We start from the raw sequence: 22,035 nt of genomic DNA, 5'->3' as shown, positions 1-22,035 counted from the left end.
ACGTCAAAGCACGCCGCCAAAACGTTGATTCGACGGAAATTGTCCACGTGCCACTGCACTCCCCGAATCCGACATCTTGTGGGTTATCCGCGGACGGAGATCTTGTTCGCGAAACGAGCGGAGATCTTATCGCAGGCAGGGCACGTTTTAGAACGTAAATGGGAAAAAAACTACGACGCGATGAAGATGGCGACCTAAGACGAACAAGAATGTCGCAGAACGACAATAGCGATCACTCGCGACACTATTGGGAGTCCGAGTAATCGTTGGTCGCATATGACGCGAACATGGCTCGCAGAGTCGATTCAAAACTCGATAGTTCCAACGCAATACTTTGCAGAAGCATATCGATACTTGATTATACGCGAGCAAGCCTCCATGGTATTTGTCGGAATCGATATTATCGACAATCTTGAACATTACCTAATAAACTAGTCCTAATTTCTCAAAAAAGTACAAGAAATTATTGTATCGATAACAATGCGTGATGTGCTGAATGAAATAAATTGCATTCGTGCTCGCTACCGAATGGAAAATTTTATTGCGTTCGTTAATCAAGTAATTCTTGATAATTATCACTCGTTTCTGTTCGAGTAACGAGAACAAACATTTCGCTGCTTTCTGTAGCATACGTATTTACACCCTGATGAATAGATTGAAAATAAAGGCTGTTTAAAATTAATGCGAAACAAACAATGTATGGTACATTTGATAGGGAAAATTTATACGTTAAATGTTAATGGAATTTGGTGATTAATTAAATTATTCAACGACGTGAAATTAGCCATTTTCCAAGTATAATTCGTACGGCATCGAGCAATTTTGTTGAGTTTTTATGAGAAAGCCTAACACGGAGGACTGTTTTCAAAATTGCATCGTAAGTTGAACTTTAACGGCGGGGTTTAGAGATTGCACCATAAATTGAAATATTGTTAAACCTCTAGACGAAGACTTGGAAAATTACAGCGATTCTTGAGCAGCAAATTTGCTGCAGTTATCAAAATTCTGCAAAGTTTCACTCGGTCGACGCTGTTCGGGTTCCAAAAGCGGAAACTAACCTAGGAATTGAATACAGATTTCGCAGGTAAGAACATTGAACGCTGTTCTTCTTACATATTCATGTATTTTCAAGCGAAGAGTCGAATGGGAAAGGTACGAGGAGTATGAAAATACGCTTACTTGCAATAAATTACACGTCTCTTCCGTCAGGTTACGTCGTCTTAGTCGTAAACGAGATTAAGGTGGGTTAAATTCAAAACAGAAATGTCGATCCGTTTGAGGTTAGAAAGAAATTCATTTCCACAAATACTGAATTTCTGATTTCCAATGAATTGCGGATAGGTATAATAAAGAAGATAAAATTGAAAATTATTGGAAAGGAATTTAATTATACGGAAAAGGGCCAAAGGTTGGCCAAATTATTGTCAATTTTAATTTCAGGATGATCTTCATATGTAACATGAGAAATCTCATTAAATTTTTCTGAAATAAATTCACTCGTTTCCAAATGCCACACAAGATTAACAGGCGTAGAAATTTCGTCGCACGTGTGCCTCTTATCATAATAAATTGTAACAAATTTATCTTAAATGAACGTAGAAAATGGTTAGTGCCTTCAACAAAATTTATTTAAAATATGCGTGCCAGGGGTACCGGTATGAATTTTAAATTAAACGAAACTCGAAAATGAACGCGAACACAACTCTAATTATACCGGTGCGAGGCAACGTGACTTCAAATTATCGGCAGACGCCGTGGAATATGTGCGTTTTAATGCCGTCCACTAATTCTATAGAACATAATTGAAACGTGCGAGAAAATGTTATAATCTTTCGAGGAAATTACGTGACTACGGTTATTGCGGAAATTAAATTTCCTTACCGGAATTGTAACATCGTAGCCTTGTGGAAAAAACGTACGTGCCTGACTGTACTTTCGTGGGTGCGAATCACGCTCTCTAACATGGACTTAACAATTTTAAACAATATTTTGTTTTAATTATTGAAAGATCTAAGGGGGTTTTAACCCCGGCTTTCAGTTTCCAGAGGGACCTGTTCTAAGCCTTCCAATTTAGACAATAATTACTAATACCAATCAATCACCAATTTGTCAGAATGAAAAAAAATTAAAAGTTAGAATTGGGAAAATTTTCAAACTCAATTTCCTGAAAAATGAAGTCCGAAACTAGAAACTGTTATTCCACAATTTCGATTTATTTTCGTGCAAGGGAATTATCTGGTCATGCAACCTGTCCCTACATCACGCTGTATATCTTCTCAAGTATTCTTTATTCAAAGTCAAATACAAGCTACCGACACTGTCATTTCGTCCGATAACAAGTGACAACGTTCCGTGGAAGTCAGCGACGAGGAGTTCCCTGGCGAAACAAAAAATTCGCCCGACAGACTCGAATAATGCGACTAAAATGCAAATTAAGGAGAAATATAGTGAAATGCAAACGAGGAGAAGTTTCGCACGGGCCGTCGTTATATTTTATCTAACACTTAACAAGTCCGTACGACGGACACTTTTTAATTCCCCACGGGATAAAATGTTTCCGTAGAAATTAAAAACTGTATCCACTTTATTTCTGGGTCCAATTTGACAAGGCAAACTGAACCGCATAATTTATGATCCACCTTTGTGTATATATCAATTAAACCGTGGAACAACGAAGATTTATATAAAATTTTCAATTAAAATCCCGTGTACGGATCCGGAATCGAACAGTTTTGAAAGAATCAACGAATCGAATTCAAAAGGAACGCACGAGTTCTACTGAATTTCCGTGGCAACTGTTCGTTTCGTCGAGCATGATAATTAATCACGAGTTAGCAGATCAACATATTCCCACGGAAATCAGTTGTTAATTTGGCCAGGAAACGTGACGAAGTTTCATTGACTAACCGCGAGCGGATAGGAGAGTAGTCGTTTAAACAGTTCCGTTTCAGTCCAACTCCATTTATTTCATTTTCCCCATAACGTTCTCACTTTCAAAGCAATTCTCGCGCATTAACCTTCCGAAACGGCCGTGCATGCAATTCAATGCTGGACACGAATTTCGAACGTTACATCGTCGCTAACTTCTGCCGACTCTCTACGTCCTAGTAGATCTACGAAATTCCAGCTCTGAATAATCCAACACCATCAATTCAGATGATTTTCTCCAAAAACTTGCCGTCTGGTATTTTACGATAACCAAAGGATTTTCCTAATGGAATTTTTAAAATCATTGATGATTTTTTAAGTGGAATTGCATTTTTTTTTCTTTTAATAGAGCGTCGGTAAGTTAATGATTCAAGCATCATTGAGCTTCGATGTTGTAGAGGATCTCGCTGATTAATTATGCAATACCGATGCTCGCAAAACTTTTACTATCTACTTTTTTCCGCGAGTCGGAGGAGGATGGAAAAAGTAAGTCCCTCAAAGTACGCTCGCTGAATCCATTCGATGCACTTAGGAAATTTTGAGAGCGTAATACGTCCGCGCGTGTGTGCACCGACTACGGACTTTCGGAACTTTCGAATAAAGTTTAGCCGTCCACGCCAGCTACGGTAAATAAATGCAAATGCCTCGTCAAACAGAGGATTAGGAGTCTCTTAATTTTACGTCGTTCCAGCCACATCTACGAATTTGTCGACCAAAGTGTTAACTCCAACGATAATGCGATTAATTAAGAAAATTATGATAATTAAAATCGAGAAAGATAATATAGATATTATTCGAATATTTATATATAGCAATTGCTTCTAATAAGATTTAGAAAAAAGTATTTATTTAAAAATAATTCTTGAAATTTAAATCCTTATTCGGATCTCTCACGTACCAAACTGTGAGAGTTTGAACAAAAACTTTACGGCGTTTTGTACTTCTTTTAAATCAACGTTTCTCAGACGAATAAAATCATTGCTTGTCTTAACTACCTTGAAATACCTGCTACGCTAAGATGTTCGCTTCAGGGCTGCAAACTTTACCGGGATTAGTTTTAATAAGGCTAAAGGGTGGTTTAATCCGTGCTTCGTGTTTTCCACGAAAAATGTTCTCCAAGCCGAGAAGCGTGAAAGTAGATGGTACGTTTTAACATTTTATTGACCAGCCAGAGATATATAACAATGTTTTTCTGTCTTTTTTTATACGTACAGTGAAAGAGAATTGTAAATGTTGAGAAATTTATTTTTTGCACGGGCTTCAGAATATAAATTTTAATAGGAATTTTAAAATCGCTGGGGTTAATTTAACCCTGCATGGTTCGCGAGGTTTCTACCGATATCCATATTCAAAATTCGCTATTTCTAAAATATTATACTGGAGACAGATTCCCCGTCGTTATTTTCATAGCCACGCATTGTCGATGAAAAATTCGAAATATTTCTGGATGGTTGGGAAGTGAGAATCAATAGTATCTGTCGCAAGAAAAGCGAATAAATCTGTCCCTTTTCAAAATGTTATTCTTTTCGAGGCGATAAGGGGATGAACTGTTGCTATTTTTCACGATTCGGTTACACGATATATCAATACCTTCTTCAATGTATTTCTTGATTTTATACAATTTTACTGTCGTACACGCTTCAGGATGCAATGTTCTAAATAAATGGAAAATCTGAAAAGTTTTGGTCACGATCGTGAAATCTGTTTCTGAACTCGTTCCACTAGCTTCTTCTATGTTTTGATGCGAAAAGTAATCTGGATTCATTGCAATTCAGACATCGTGGCCAGTGTGGAAAGATTCAGGATGTTTCTTTCGTAAGTGGCATTTGAAAATAGATTATGACCGGTCCGAATCTCTGTTTCTTTAAATCGTTATTCTCTTCACGAAAGTTTCCACTCTGGACTCTATAACTACCCTAACTCGTATAAAAATTCAATTTTGGACGTAAGCAATAAATGACATTTTAATTATTTCAAATATTGTTGATGGCAATTAAAAAAAAAATATTTTAAAAAAAGAAACATGAGGTGTAGATCTTAATAAGTAGTTTTAATTTTATTCTAATTAATATCTGTAACCTTTGTAATGAAATTAAATTTAAAAAAAAAGAAGAAAAACCGTGTATCGGATGTTTTGTGTTGCAATTGACACGGAATTGAAACATACAGATAGCTCGTTAAACGCTGGCTCATCAGCATAACAATCCGGCGTAAAATAGAAACTCGTTATGGGGGCATAACGAAATCATGTTTCCTTCCCTGGTGGCGAACTTTCTCGCGGCAAGTTTGCCTTTTTATCGGCTAAACTTCATGGCATCTTTCTACAGAGTAAAACTTCCAATGATGTGTCCTTCTCGTTTTGAGTTTCCTTTCTAGACGTTGGAACGAAGAATCTGTCGCAAGCTTCGATGATATTAAATTGCAAAGTGGAAAAATTTCTAGCGTTAGCAACGATACCTTTGCCGTTCCAATAGACGAATTCTTTTTTTCTTTACCTTTCTCCGCCCTTACTTAAACGAAGAAGTTTGATCCTTCAAATTTAAATTTCATATAAGAAACTACAAAATACCATTGAAAAGCTACTAATAATAGTACTACAATAGTCCCGATAATTCAACGTTTCTCAATATCCCAGACGGTACTGTCTAATACAGACCCGAAAGAACGTAAGAAGCCTAGGCTTGCAAAAAGATATATCGATGCTAATACAATTCAGAAGAAAAGAAGTATTCCGAAAGAAATTTCCTCCGTACGATTCAGAAGAATCTGGTACAATCGTGTATCAGGGAATCGAAAGGAATCAGTTGGAATCGATTGCATCGTCAATTTGATAATCATAAGCAGCGTCGAAGGAAGAATAATGGAACGGTGGTGGTACGATTGTTCCAGTTTCATCGTCCAGCAAACAAAGATCGAAGCTTCGCGATACTAATAACACAGATCGTACACCTTTGCACGCTTTCCCATAACTTCCGCCGGGGTGGTGGATAATGTAACGCTTGGTATTGGATCCTTCTTGAAACAGCATCGTATAAACGAAAAACGAAAGAAAATAAAAGGGGTTTGTTCGGTACTGTTTAAACCCAGCCAGTTCCGATCGGATTTATGTGTTCCGTTTCGATGATCGAGCTCGTTTCTTCGTTCACTCTCTAAACGAGATATCGATAATCGAACAACAAAGTTTAAAATCTTCCTTTCTATCTGATTTTTAGCGCGCGGTACATCGTGAATTTTTGTGCAAATGAAAATTCATTATAACATATAAAAATAGTTTTTGTTTTTGTTTTTTTTTAAATTTCCATCCCTCTTAGGAGAGAAAATAAAATAGATGGAGAAAGGAATAAACTTCGAAAGGAACGTAACATTGCCTTTGTACCACAAATATATTTTTCTTCTTATTTCATCGAATTCACGAAACAAATTCCTGTAAAGGAAAAACGTTCCTGAAGCTTTGAGCTCGATCTCCTTGGGGATGTGGTGTAAATCTTCATACGTTTCTCTTTGTAGTCGCCGTTGCTTTTGAAGCACCTATCTCTGGAATACAAATGCTTCCTGCGGTGATTTCAACAAACATTACTCTTTTCTGGAACGTTTGTCTTCGATGGCAACGAGAAAGTTGTGAATATTCGTTTTTCTGTAACTTTTAATCCCATGACTTAGAATGATGTCATACGGACATTAAGGTAAGAAAAATATTTTTCACTATATCGTAACGTATGCTTTTATCTTCCAAAATCTATAATATAGAAACTGTACAAAAGTTTTTTTTCAAAGGGAGACATTTGTTCATAAAGATTTGACGAAATGAAACATTCGTGAATCTTTGTCGCAATAAATTTCAAGGTTTCTCCTGATTTTATTTAGCAATGCATGTTTGTTACGTTCCACTTGGTTCATTCGTGTGTGCATTTTAACAAGCTGCATTTCGAGCCATTGTTGTCCTTAAAACCTCGGCTTGGTTCGTTGCACTCAGCCCAAATCAAACTCGATCAAGTGCGCTCGAAACTTATTGAATTTCAGAACGTTTCTCAGCGTTACTGAAAAGCAGAATCGACTGCTTGCCAGTTTTTCTTCCCTCCCTTTTTTCTTCTCATCTCTAGACCGCCCATACTCTTCACCGATCCCCTTTTTCCTTTCTCTAAACCAATGACTGTTGTCGCTATCTTCCTGCACTTCTTTCGGTTAGCGAGTGCAAGCAATTTGCTAAAACATCGAGTAATGGAAGGAGGGGGTGCGGAAATCCTTAGGAGGCAATATGTTGTATGGCAAATAGAAAATGCAACGGTGAAACTGAGGTTTACGAGCTTCCTCGGAAAGTGCAAACGATTCTTAAGCCACAGATGTTGATTAGATTCGTTAGATTTGTTCCAAATGATCCTTCGGATTGTAGCTCGATTTCTGTTTTCGAATTTTGTGAAACAGATGAAAAACATATCAAATTTTAAATATTGCAAAATTTTTTCGAAAAATGAAAAAATGATAAATAGATTGTTTTAATTAAGGAGAAAAATAGGTAAAATTTCGTTTTGAAATTTTAAAAATTCTCCATAAGTCGGTATATTTGGGTTATGACAATGGGAATTCAAGGAAAAATAAAATTGGAATAAGAGAGCGTAAATGAGAGATGGTGTAGAATCATTTGACAGCTGAAGAGCAGGCTACTCAAAGAATGCATGAAAGAACATCCGAAAGGAGGACAAACAGTTTAAATATGTAGAAGAAAGAAGCATAAGGGAAATGGTGAGGAACGTGGAACGATACTATGAAACAGGGAAGATTGGTATGCTTCTATGTTTCGTAGATATACGAAATGACTTTTCCTTTCATTTGGCATGGTGTATACTTGACTTTATTCCAATTTATAATACGTCAATTAAAGTGAAGCAATTAAAATCTCACGTTTCAATTAACAACAAAAATTTTTCCAATATTTAAAAAATAACAACCAACCACAACCATATAGTAATCTCACAGTGCAACACCCTTATTTTAATTAAGTTAATTCGTATCTGTTAATTTCGCACTCGTTTAAATTGCAACCTGTAAAAATCGTCCCCTTGAAATCATCGCGAAAGCTCGCGAGCTTTCAATAATCAAGCAAGAACAATCGAAGAAAAGGAGAGGGATATAAGCGTTTCTCGTGTTTCACACGCACTCGAGCCGAAAGTAGATCGGTACACAGTGGGGATACGAATATATGAGAAGCGATGTTTTTCGTAGCCACGAAGATATTAATCAAGCAATCGATTGTAGATTTCCGTCGAATCACCGTCTAAAACGGATTTACTTTTAATATCGTGAAACGCATCCGCGAGTGCTGTGCGACGCGGTTCGCTGGTGCAATTTTATACCCCTGTATATCGGGGATGGAATCGAAATGAGGCCGAAGCGGATCAGCGCATCCGCTAACGACCTTTCTACATCGATCACATCCCGCTCAAGCTACGTTTCATTCGAATCTACCACGATATTAAGTCGAATCGAAGGTTTTCCCCCCTTATTCCTGTTTGTCATTTTATTTCGAACGCTTTAGAATTGATCAAAATAAGAACAGGTAACCTCCTCTAGTTGCTACAGGACATGCTACGGTGTATCGTGTTAAATCGAGCTGTGTTTATTTTGTCAACGAGCGTCTGAAAAACACATCGAGTAACGCAAATCCGCAGCAAGACGGGGGAAAGTTTCGCGTGCAAACGTACACATACATCGGTAGTTAAGAAGCTAAACCGTCAAACTAGGCCGGAACAGAGTGCACGTAAAGAGACTCCGTTTCCTCTCGGAAGCGTATCTCGGCAACGTGTACAGTTCAAGGAACCGGGGAAAACATTTTCGCGTGGAAAAGTAATTGCTTCGTTCTGATATCCCGTCCGTGACTACGTGCACGTCGGGTCGAGTGGCAGGAGTTTCAGGATGACTCGGTTGATGTGACATTAGCGAATGCATTAATCCGCTTTGTGCCGTAACAACGCTCCGCACCGAATACACGTAACAGCTAGGCGGCCTCCTCGCATTCTACAACTTCGAGCGTAATTGTTATGCCGCGGGTAGACGTTTACGAGACGTTGCTTATCAAAACACACATACTTTCCTCCTTCCTTGCTTCCATGATAATGAGATATCAACACTTCAGACGCTGTCAGCCATTGAAAGTAATACACGGTTTTGCCAGCCTCCACCTGAACGGAAGTGGCTGTTCACGGGCTGCATATTGCTTTCGTTCCATTATTCTATGAAGCTTCGGTGCCATCTTTTTTTTTTTCTATCCTTTCATCTTGAACGCTTGTTAAAGCTTTCATGTTATAGCCTCGGATATTTGTAATGTAAGTGAGAAACTGTAAATTGCTCCTTTGAGGATTATTCTAATAATATCAAACTTTCTCCATTCATTTCGAGTAAAGCAAGTGAGAAATAACTGTAGCAAAGTAGTTTCTTAATTAGAAGAATGAGATTTTTCTGATGTATTTTAGTACCATAAGTTCCATCCCGTTCTTTTTTTTAATTGTTGGAAACTCGTTAAAGGTAAGCAGAAGATAACTGTGATAAATTGCACTTTCTTGATCGCGAGGGCACTACTTCTACTGCTGGGTACTTTGACATCACAAAGTTTAATTAATTAAGATTCCTAACTTCGGCGAAGCTAGTTACATTCTATGTATAAAACGCGAAAATCCATAAAAATTTTCGAACGTAATATAGACATTCTTGAATAGTCAGAAATAAGGTGCGATAACATAATCTAACTTAATTGTAAATCTCTGCTTAACGACAAAACTTGGCGGAAAACGGCTGTGAGACGTGTTCGCGGAAAAGATCGAGCGGAAAGCATGGAAAAAGAGAAGCATTTGTTACATGTCGGTGAACAATGTCCCTTAAGAGCATCGTTTCTCCATCGTTATCGGGATAGAAGAAAATTGTCATGACGAAGTCGTTAAGCCTCCCACGGTTCATCCTTTCTCAATGAGTAATGATTCGAATAACTCGAGCACTGGGTAACAGCCTTCCGTCCAATTAATTAATTACCAAGTGGTTTACTGGGACACACTGATTTCTCGATTACACTTGTACCATTGCATTCTGATGCTTTTACATCCGATCATAAATATCATTCGGTGCACTTTTAACCTTCTTATCATCGTGCTTGTTGATAAGGGATGCAATTGCCAAGAATATTCTACTGCTTCGTGCAGTGTAATCCTTCTGCAATTTGACTTCAAAGTTTCCTAAGCTTGTGGCTTGTTAATGCGGAGAAGTGCACTTCGTAAACAATGAAGAGAACCAAAGTATGCAGTGAATAAATATTTCCATAGGAAGGATTAAATAAATGTTGAGCTAGATTTTATTTCAGCTGAACCTATTCCATTCTATTCAGTAGATAAATGACGGATCGTGTATCTGAATTCAGGATGAACTACGTTTATTTTTGATTAGGTAAAAGGATCTCTAATGATATGTACGATATACTGTGGAAATTCAAACATCATTCGCGTATTAGTGACGTAATAGACAATGTATTAAGCATCTCAAGTAACACTATTGTTCGAGTTACCGTGCATCGCATCGCTCTGAGAGATTACTCTGATGCCTATCCATGTAACAGGGAAACAAAGGATAGATTTTGCGAGATACGGAAGAGAGAAGCGGATATTTCTGGGCGAATCGCAGCAGGGCGGCCGAATGAGGGATCAGGATCTCCCAGATCCAATAATAAGAGAAATTGTTGGAATAGGGATGCGTGGACAATGTAGCGGTCGGTTACAACGCGGAAGACCTGGGATTCAATTCCCAATGCTCTTATCTGTGACAAGAATTTCCTGCTACACCAGAGATATAAATGGACGAATGCTTTTCAGCGGTAGTATCTTTTGAGTCGAAAAAGTATTGAGGTATACTACGAAGTAATTGAAAGAACACGGAATACCTATATGACTTACTATACATAGAGATGAAAATTGGAGCTTACTAATTGTCTCTTTTGAAACGGTAATTAGCAAGAGATTAAACTCGCAGAGAAGCGATATACAAGTTACTTAACATTTTCACAGCATCACACGTTCCATAGCGAATAAGGTCAACATAATGGATGTGGTTCAAGTTCTGAAAGAAATATCGTTCACGGACGTGGCAGCAATTTCATTTCCATTCTCATTTCATCGTATGGAAGTTACATTTTAATCTGCAAAGGAAGCCAATTTTTCGTCGTTCAGTAATGTTCTTCTCGCCGTCTTATTTCTCGCTGGTTCTCCTCTCATCCAGCAGTCATTTCTCTGGAACGTTGTACATGTATGCATACGTACACTATGGCTCAAAAGTATCAGGAGGATTTTCATATTTAATCCATCTTCAAATAAATGCTAAAAAATTCAATTTTAATGATTATATAAATTTTCAGTATTCGATGTAAAATTCAATCTTTTACGCAGAACTTTTTTAGCGGTAGCGTAGGTGGATGCTGGTCGTATGTGTGTCAGATCCACGGACGAGCGATAGATACGGTTATATCGGGAATACTGGTCGTGTTGTAGAACGTACCTACCAACCTATATACCTGTTACCTCCAATATCCGCACAGGAACGACATTAAGGTGGGTGCAATGTCGGAAATTTGAGGCAAACCGACTAGCCTCTCTCGACCGCACCTACTCCAGTTACCTACGCTGGGATACGACTTGTGGCATCGATCGAAGTTGAATGATTTTCCTACCACCCTGCTTAGGCACATCGAAATTTTCACACTTTTTCAAATAATTTTCGTACATTACCCTTCTAAAACTGTTGAAAATTTTATCACGTAATATTTTTACAATATTTATTTTGTTATTTGTATTATTCATAATTGCGAGAAGAGAATGAAATTTTCTTTAATCATGTCTTCTGTTTGCTTCATAAATACCCCTCTTTCTGAACGGATCATATTCTATTATGGTTTAAAAAACTCTTTCCAAGGTATCGTCAGAAAGTAGATCATTTATTCGTTACCTTCTTCCTCCTCAGGTTTCCCAACTTACCCTTAAAACCGTACCGTAAATGAGTAGTCCTTCCGCCTTTTATAAAGAGAATGATTTACCACTCTCCACGTTAGAGATGAGAACGTAAAGCACAAGCTTAAACCGTGAACCTATTAATCATTCAACCGTTTTATTAATACTCGCTCGTATGTATCGAACCAGGTCAATTTTAATCCCTCGACGTATTGTTTTCATTTCCAATTTCACGCTGTCAATTTAATTTTATCATAGGAGAATGTCAATATTTAGATGTTATTGAAAATAACAAAAAAAAAACAAAGGATTTTCATTAAAAGTTAAGGAATTTCAATCAATTAGTTATAATTGAATGTGTTACATCGTTAGTTTACATTACAACGTGTGGCCACACTCGTGTGTAACTTGCAGCTACGCAAGAAATATCTGTCTATTGACAGCCCGTCGAGACTAGAAGGGCTCTTGTGTCACGTCATGTTCCGGAAGTTTAAATATTTTCTACCGTCCGCGGTTAAATCGATGATTTCAGTGTGATGCCTTCAGAGCTTTGCAATGCTTTCGAAAAATCTGACTGTGCAAAGAAGTGTGCGATATTCGATTCACTTCGAAATAGTAATATCAGAATAAGATTGATAAACGAATCTTACTAAACCCGAGACCACATTTTGGATTATTACAAAACAAATATAGTAAAATGCGATATAACTAATACAGAATGTCTTAAAAGTGTTTTGAAAAAAGAATGACAAAAAATTTCATGAAAACTAGTACATCCTATGCCAAGAAGATTAAAAGTTATTTTCGAGGCAAAAAGTAAAGCCGGTATCAATTAATCATCAATGAATACCAATCTGAAATAAAAAATAACCATTGTTTTTGCATGCACCAAATATTTTAATCAAACAGTAGTGTGCCAATTCTTCGAATCGATACTAGCTTAAAAAATGACCATTATTTTGGCATCCATGTGAAATGGAATCTGAATGTAGAATTTAAGGATGAATAAAAATGGTCGGTCGGGAATCAGGGCAAAGGTGCATCGAAAGTATTTCGAACGCAGTTGCATAAAAGCAGGGAGTGCATCCCTTCGTCGAAAAGGGATGATATAAAAGCATGAAATTTATGAGACGAACCATCGATGGTACGCGCAGCCGATCTCCCTTGTCGTTTGGTCGCATAAAATATTTATATAGGCGTAGCTGTTGCAACGTGACGAAATTTGAAATTTTACCGAGCCTGTCGTGGACTTTGTCTGTCGAGGGACTCTGTTATTTGCTCCTCGACAGACATGGCTGGATTGTGCTCGACATTCGATTGCAAAACAACCAGACTTGACATGTTCGAGATACTCTGCGTTTCTATTCCTCCGTCCATTCTCCTCGGTTTCGTTGGTCAACGATCAGCGGACAATTCATGCTATGAAGCTTCTTTGTTTTCGACTGCGGACTACCTTTTGAATGTTAGATTACGGGGAGAAAGAACTCGTACGTGAATACCAGAGACAGTGCAAAAGGGAACAATTGAATTTTCGATTTTAGGTTTAGAAAACAGATGGAAAATATGAACAGCCATATTTTCAAATACACTGCAGAAAATATTTAAAATTTTGATAATTTTTAGATAGATTACTTTCAAGTAATTCAAATTTTACAGAACAAATGAAATTTACAAGAATCAAAATTAAAGATGAAATTCATTTACAATTAGATGAACTGTCGTCTAGATGAAAAGTTAATTACTCACAAACATTTCAGAGTCACTTCGAATCCTCGCAATTAGAGCAGTTGTTCGACAAACAAGTAGATATCATTCAAAGGCTCGATTTCTACTTCAACTGTCTGGCTAGTCGATTCATCTTCCACTGCAATCGTCAGGAATGAAAGTCATCTGTGTTCTTACATCACCCCTTTGTGTAAGATCGAGTTTTCAATTTTCCGTGACAATGAGAAGGTACCATCGTTAGAGTGTTCGGAATGAACCTGCTGACAGAACTTTCTTAGCTCAGACTAGTACTCGATACTATCATTAATAATTAAATTAATATTTTAATGCAAATAATTTATTTCCGCACAAATGATATCGCAGTTCCTATCAAATATTCTCGATGTTCCTCGAGCATCATTGTTCAACGCCAAATCATCGTGACACCTCATGACAGCATCCGTAAACGTCGATACATGACCGAGCGTTGCAATGAAAGTAGGACGTGATTGAAGCCTTAAACGTAAATCAAGTCTCGCCATTACAACCTGTCGGGTCTATAATAGTCGTACAACGCGTTATGCAGCGTTTTAGTCGCTACAGGAGTACCGTCGCGGTACAAGCGTAATCGTCGATGATTTAAACAGCGCTCTATCATCGAACGGTTCGATTCAAGGTACAACGACGAAACGTTCGTCGTCCGAGGCTAATCTGCTTTTCGCAAAATTAATTTCCGAACTCGCTAGACTGTACGACAGATTAAGTTTTTCGGTCCCCAAACGGCACTGCTAACCGATCGATCGCTGACGGTTAACCGAATTGTCCCTTTGATCTGGGTTCGAAGGCCAATAAAATCGTATCGAATGTTGGCTTTTATTGAAATCGTCGCAGTAAGCACCGTTCTAGAAGAGCGATCGTTGTTCGAACGTTAAAGCGAATCGTTGGTAGGATTTTTTAAAATATTTTCAAAGCAAATTTGTGTGGTTATATATAATAAAATGAAACGATCGTTTGTCGCGCGATTGAAGTGGTATGATTGATCGAATTAAACTTTGTTGAATATTATTCACCCTTTTATGTGTGGGAAAACAAATTGTAAAGCACGTTAGACCGACATAGATACATATGTATAAATGATTTAAATCATTTGAATTACCTGTTATATGAAGCATTAATAAACAAAGAATCATTGATTTAATGAGCTTATAATACTTCGTTAATTGTACCATTTCTAGCAACAGGTAGCAGTTTTATGGTACTTACAGAAAATTAACTCTCTTTATGATTATATCTGTAAATTGAAATTACAGCTGCGAAAACTTTGATTTTTGTAACAAACTTCTTAAGGCACTTAGGTGCACTTGTATGTTGTTTAATTAAAAAATAACGGGAGTGACTTTTTTTAATAACTCAGAAAAATAAATGACCAGTTACAAATTTTGCAATTTATGAAAACTTCTAGCAGTACTTCAAAGAGTAAAAATGCAACATGAGAAAACTTCTATAAACATAGTCTCGTTAATTTTGGATTAGACCGCGTATAAAAGTCAAAAAAGAAATAAGTAGATAAATGTCAAAGACTTGTAAAACTGACAGAAAAAGGAAAGATACATTATTAAACAGTCTCCAAAGTTGAGATGTTTCTCAAATACCTATAGGTCTTTAGTTCTTTTGCGAGCGACATACTGCTGTAAAGGGAATCATGCAATCATTTCACTTTTTTATTTTAATTGAACCTTTATGTAATTGGATGCCAAATATTCTAATTAAACCTTCACTGTCTTGAAATCTTGTTAGACTAGCAACACCATAATAATTATGTTAACAGATAGCCGACAATTACGAACATCGATCAATTAGTAACTGATCGTCTTGATAATACCTCGTGTAGGAATACTTGGAAGTCTCAACAATCTCGATGATGCTTGATATATCGGTTTTCTCGCTCGTACGAGTTCAGAAGTACAGACACTCGCCACTTCCGTGACACGTGCTCGAAGAAATCGATTTAAGGGATGATTAACCTGTCAAGTTGCATTATAAAGCGAAGTATCGAGTTATTTTTCATCTCTGCTGAATATACACAGCTGCGACACAAAAGCGTTTTTTGTGACTACCGTCGTATAAGAAAATATAAGAAAATTTATGAAATGAACATTTCCACCATTCTGATATACTGAGCTTTGGTTTCAAAATCAAAAGAAACAAAACCAAATAGCAATAATGTACCCATTTATCCGTTAAACTATAAGCCTCGTACAAATAACAGACGTTCACCCCCTAAGTTACAAGTCATCCTCCCCTGTGGTATCAGTTTGATAACTATGACACCTAAAGACTGACTGAAATGCATGCCTCGTTCAGCAGCCCATGAGAAACACGGGGGACATGGAGCAAACAACAATAACAACAAGAACAAAAATAGAAAGTCGACAGGGAGACAGAAGAAGGCTTCGCTTGCTATTATAAACACGACGACAATGGCCGGGGGTAGAGCGGTGCAAATGACACGCAGGGAAAGAAGAACAGGAAGTAAAACTCGGCGGGAAGAGAGACAGTATTGGTTGAGGGATCAGGTGAGAAGGGGTTGGTATGGGGGTCACGGAGAAATATGCTCGCGCATCTAGCTTGTTGCGAGGGGGGGTGAGACGGGTTTAGCGGGTAAAAGAAAAGCGGAACGATGGATAGCGAGAAAACGAAAGGGTAGGAAAGAAAAGAAAAGAAAAGAAAAGAAAAGAAAGAAGGGACAGGACCAAAACGAAGGAAGAGCGAACAAGTAAACGTGGGGTGGAACGGATCTTTCGAAAGAGGGACAGCGTCTGCGTGAGTGAGATAGGGGGAGAATGCGAAGAGGAATGAGTGAGAGAGAGAGAAAGGAGGTGGGCTGGTTAGTCGAGTTCAGTTACGCCGCGCCCCTTGCGAAGAGCGCTGCACCTCGCGAGCGAGATTACGCTATCCTTGCGGTTGGAAAACGCTTTTTGTCACCACGCTTCCGCCGCGTTAGCGATACATCCTCCGCGTACCTTTCCTCGGAGGCGAAAGGGAAAACCCGCACGATTTTCGGCGGTTCCGTGTTACCCTTTCCGCGGGACGAAACGCGAGACCCAGTGAAAAGTGTAGTGAAACTGTTTTGTTTTGTTATTGTGCGATCAGACGAAACACGAAAGTTGTTCGCGTTATGGAACTCGGATGTGTGCATTGTGTTGGTTGACTTTAGAAACTGAATTCTTAACTTGACCGGAAAGACGGGATCGAATTAAAGGGAAGGTGGTAGGGTGGTGAAGGTGTTGACAAACGAACGTGCTCGCATTGTGAAGTAAATAAAGTTAGAGGACTCGAATAACTTGGTTGCTTCAGTTCGCGAACGAGAACGTCTCCCGAGGAGTTTCAAAGATGGATAATGGACTTTGGTGAAGGTTTTGCTTGTGGTTTCTCCCGAGGCTTCTCTTTGGTCACGTACGAGAAAAGATCGAGCATCGAGAGCTGCTCCACCGCATCCCCGGCCAGAAGAAACTGCTCTGAGATGGATCAAGTGGAAAGAAGCATTAAGTTCACTGTTTTCGTACCTTGAGATCATCCATCAAAAGGTAAGCACCTTTGTATGTTCCTGTGTTTTGCCCTTTCATTGCGACATCCATTTGCGAACCTTTTATTTGCTACCCAGATTCGACAAATTGAATAAACTTTTTACGGTCATGCAGATTGTTCGTCCTAATGATAGTCATGGTTTTCTTAGATACCTGTCAGATTACAAACTGATAAGAAATTTTGATTCTAAAATTTATAAGAATATTTGCCCTCTTTTCTGTACAATCATTGACTCGTTTCACTTTTTTTCATGGGGGTTGTATGTAATATGGTAATTTTCATCGCGACAGGTGATACATGTTCGTTTCATGCCACTCTGTACTTATTGAGTTATTTAAATATTTACTAATGTGACCGATGAACGAAAGATCGTAATGTACATTACATGACTGTGACTCGTTAAAAGAATTTGCGTAAACTTTGTAGGCGATCGCAGGATAAATGTCGTTATTAAGGTTGCGTCGGTTTCGACGTTTCCTAATAACTCGAAGCATTCGCTGAACATAACTTTAAAATTCAAATTAGAATGTACCAACGCCAAAGGTTACGGCTCGTTTACATTTCCAATTATTACAAACGATGGCTTGTTTCTCGACCATCGTTCCATGAAGCTGTTATTTGTTTTCAATTATATTCGAGTAAGGTTGGACGCGAGAATATCACGACACTGACAAAAATTGATTTGCACATTTACATTTCAAAAATCAGAATAATACATAAAAGTTCTTAAATTCTGAAAATTTTATTCAATCTTATTCAATCATATTTCAGTGTTCAATTCTACAAAAATTGTAATCGTTTTTTTTTTTCTTTTATTACTAATTTACTCTGAAATTAAAGCGAGGAATATTTTTTTAATCTCCAAAAGAGAAGTTGCCTTTTTAATAAATTTAAATTCATTTAATCGTGACAGAGGATAATTTGATTTATTTGAAATATAATAAAATTTTTCTAGTATTTCTCGCTTTAGTTGGATCAATAGAATAATCTGACAAATTTATAGAATCTCTTTAATTTATCTTATTTTAATTATTTCTTTTTTAAACAACAAATATTTGTACGTCCATTTGCCTTATTATTATGACCAGTGCAAGGTAGTATAAATACAGTTTCCTATTCCCGTTTTATATGTAATCACATAAATAATTAACACAATACCCAGTTTGTATTGCGTACTCTACATTATTACGAGATAATTAGCAAGTGCTCTGTTATCATACTAAACACATCTTTGTTCCAACATCACGAGAAGGGTGGTAAATCATTAATATTAGAACTGCTCATGTTATGTATTTACTTGGCGAGAGGTGTTCCGAAACTATCAAACTCGTAATTAACAGAAACGTTTAGATCAACATTAATTTGTAACTTCACGGATGGTTTTTTAAGCAATTTGGTTGGTTGATAAATTCACGACCTCTCCACTTACTTTGTTTCGAACTCACTCAAATTATATTGCAGAGAAGTTGATGCTTAAATTTGAAAATTTCCCATCCAAATCTGTAATTTAAATTTACCAACTACTTGTTAGTAACCAATCGAACAATTTTTAAAATACAATTATCAAAATATTTTGGGCCATTAAAAGACACTTCTTTTATACCAAACTTTCGCCAAGAATCTCCTAAAAATTTTATTTACACAAAATCAACACCAATCCCCCGAACAATAGTCCTCGGAACAGATCGTCAAAGTCACAAATCGGAATGTTAACAACATCAGTAGAGTGGATTTGTTGGAAACATTAGTCGCATCGGAAATGCGATGCTCGAAGAGCGGATACGAGGGGAAACCGGATGGAATGGAAGCTTTAACCGTCCAAGCGGAAGCTCGAAGAGCACGCAGTAGGTCTCGCATAAGGACGGCGAACTCTCGTCGATTTCGGCTGGTGTAAGGGGGGACAACTTTTAAAAGTCGGGCTTAACTTAAGTTTCGAAAGGAACTCTGGAAGAAAATCAGCGTGTTAGTATCACGACAAATACTGGCATGCCTTTACTCCCGTTACTAAAAGAATGTGTATACGTTGTTCACGGTCTGTTGTTGAATCGTCGGGGTCAAACCACCGATCAAGAAACTTGAACCCGTATGCTCGAGTTCGTTCCCGATCGTCGATTTACAATCGTTTAACCTTACAACTAATATGACGACAGCAATCGAAACTTTGCATATTAACAAAGGTTAATACACTTTCCAAACACCCTGTACAGTAATTGTTTCTTAATCAGGAAAACAGTATAATAAGGCGAATATATGATATTTGCCGAGAAAATATGTCACGAATGATGACCTAATAAAAGAATCAGGTTAAATATATCTTCAACTTCCATTAACTTTCCAGCTGATAAAAAGTGTTCTACTTATGCGTCGAGGAAATTCGGAAAAAGCATCATTATTCCGGCATCAGAGAAATAGAACGTCGTGGATAATTCGTCGGAAATCTCGAAGGCAGGGCGCAAATTCTTTAATTCCATTCGAAGCCGCGTTTTTAACCGACAGCTGTGCGGCAGGAAACACCTCCGTTGCGAAAATCCACCGGGCTTTCCGGCCTTTGTCAAAGGATTGGATGATTAATCACTCTGGCCGTGTTTCCATGCTTCTGTTGCGTCTGCGGGGGGGCACACATGAATACTTCACCGCAGATGGGAATTCGTCAACGTCGAAAATTCCAGTAAAAGCTCGACGAGCGATCGAGCTGCTCGGACTTTGTCGTTCAATGTTGTTTCTATTCGAGTTTCTTTCCCATTGGTTCCGTTTCCGTTGAACATATTTGTACGTCGTTGAATAGCGGTGTCCATTTTGCTTCCATCAAACGTTTTCATCTATGAAAGGATACTCGAAAGACATTCTACAGGGTGATTCACCTAACTAGGTCAGCATATACTACCCTCCTTTGAAGTTTTCAATGTATATAATTTTCTATCTTCTCCGTCCAATTGTTACATGAGAACAAATTTATAGCATCTGTCACCAGCAATCGTGTTAACTGTATCTAGAATACTTGACTCTTTTTGAAACCTTCGATTCTTGATTTCGATTTATACATTTTTCCTGTAAGATTCAGCATGACTGGGATTTGTCAGAAGATTTCCCCAGGCAAAGGTTTCCAATCGTGCCCTCTGAATAATAATTGACATATCGTAGATCCAGCGACCTGAAGAAGTTAATTTATGGCATACCTCCATGAACGGAAGACTTAGTCCTCAATATCCTATTTGTCTTGCAATGCATCTTCGGATAATCCGAAAGGAAATATTGTTTCACTTCAAAAGAGAAACTTGTTATTCATATCACTATAGCGGTTCAAATAATAATGTAATAAAAATTCATTTCTGTTGATATATTTGTCTCTTTGTATCATACAATGGTGACATAAATTGTGTTTCCAATATTTAATAAATAACAATACTGTGACAAATCGATATTAATCGATATTGCATTTTAATATTATTAAAGATGAATCTGTCAGTTTCTATAAAACTTTGATAAAGTAAGTTTCTAAATGGCAATGAATCAATCGATCATCGATTTCTACAATGAAATACAAATTTTTATAACGTGATGACTGATTGTCTATAAATATCCGACAATGTATTGGAATTATCTTTTTCATTTCAAAACCAATTTTCTTGCTACAAACAGCCCTTTGTCTCTCGTCGTTTTTCAATTTTCTTACCCTCTCTTTTTTTCATTAAGCTTCCGTCACGATCATCCATCTTCGTCACTCTGGCCGAGTCCCTCCGGATTTTTGCTCGTATTTTCTCGCTTTTTATTTCCCTTCCTTCCTCAGAAGCGATGGGAGAAGTGGCTACGGGAGAAAATTGTCTGCAACTTATGACAGGCTTCCCGGAAGTCAGTTTCTTGCATCGTGGTGCAAGCACGCAGTGAAAACATTCTAAACGTTTCGTTAAAGCATCGTTTCTTTTCTGAACGAAAACATTGCGAGTATTTATTGACGTTAACGAACTGAAAAGAATTTGTCGATTGATTGTTTTTTTCAAACGTTGAAAACAGCTACGTGCTGATTTTTCTGTACGAACTGGATCTTGATCATTTTTAATTGATGACTTTTTATGAACAATAATTGTTAAATTGTACGAATGAAAAAAATTGTTCGTAGATATCTGTATAAATACATTTCAACCGAATTTATGAATCTCTTCGTGGCGAAGGAGCAGCTATTAAATCCTCTACTGTCGTTTTTATTTCAAAAACTCTGGAGAACAAAGCTACGTGATGGATGCTAGGTTATTAAAAGAAAAATGCATCGTAAAGTCGACTGTTACGAGTTTGGTAAAGCAACGGAGAAGGCTGAAAAGTTATAGCGGTCGCCTAACCGCGTGATACTTTGGCAAAGAGTGTTGGCAAGCTACGACTCATCGAAAGTTGAATCGGCTGTCGAGTCGGTCGAATATTCAAACGTCTTCACCACCATAGAAATAACAAAACTTGACACGTTTGCCAATTGGAGTGTGCCTTTAATTGACCCTCGCGTCCATTTCGTCGGTATCTCTCTTGAGATCCTTCATCGTGTCCTCCACTTTGGAAGATTTAATATTTCGGTTGTAACAAAGATGTCTCAAGTTTTTATAGTGATTATTTTCAAATTAATGTAACAGAAATACCATTTTGCAATAGTTTTATGTCATGAAATCGTGTCAGACTTGATATCTGGCAACAGCTGTTGGACACTCGAGGTTCCTCTTAAAATGCTAAACAGAAGCGGCGGTTTTACGAGGCCATTGTCGGGGTTTAATAGAAACAACAAAACAAGCATTTGGAAAATACAGAGCAGTGATACGCGTGACGCGGTCGCCGGGGGATCGCGTGATTTTAAACG

The 22,035-nt window shown here is 37.7% G+C and overlaps 1 protein-coding gene across 2 annotated transcripts in view; it reads left to right on the top strand.

The window, feature by feature from the left end:
• The first annotated feature begins 759 nt into the window (after positions 1-759).
• The window catches only part of LOC117606873 (zwei Ig domain protein zig-8), a 146,343-nt gene continuing 125,067 nt past the window's right edge, over positions 760-22,035 (top strand). Inside the window, exons 1-3 of one of the 2 annotated variants that reach the window (XM_034329867.2) lie at positions 760-877; positions 945-1,084; positions 16,968-17,197. The gene's annotated coding sequence lies outside the window, so the exon portion shown is untranslated. The remainder of the gene's footprint in view (positions 878-944; positions 1,085-16,967; positions 17,198-22,035) is intronic. The other variant, XM_034329869.2, reaches the window with a different exon arrangement.

Source organism: Osmia lignaria, chromosome 2 (assembly GCF_051020975.1).
Source record: "Osmia lignaria lignaria isolate PbOS001 chromosome 2, iyOsmLign1, whole genome shotgun sequence".
NCBI classification, from domain to species: domain Eukaryota; kingdom Metazoa; phylum Arthropoda; class Insecta; order Hymenoptera; family Megachilidae; genus Osmia; species Osmia lignaria.
Note: the sequence above shows the minus strand (reverse complement) of the source record. Positions and strands in the feature narration are given on the sequence as shown.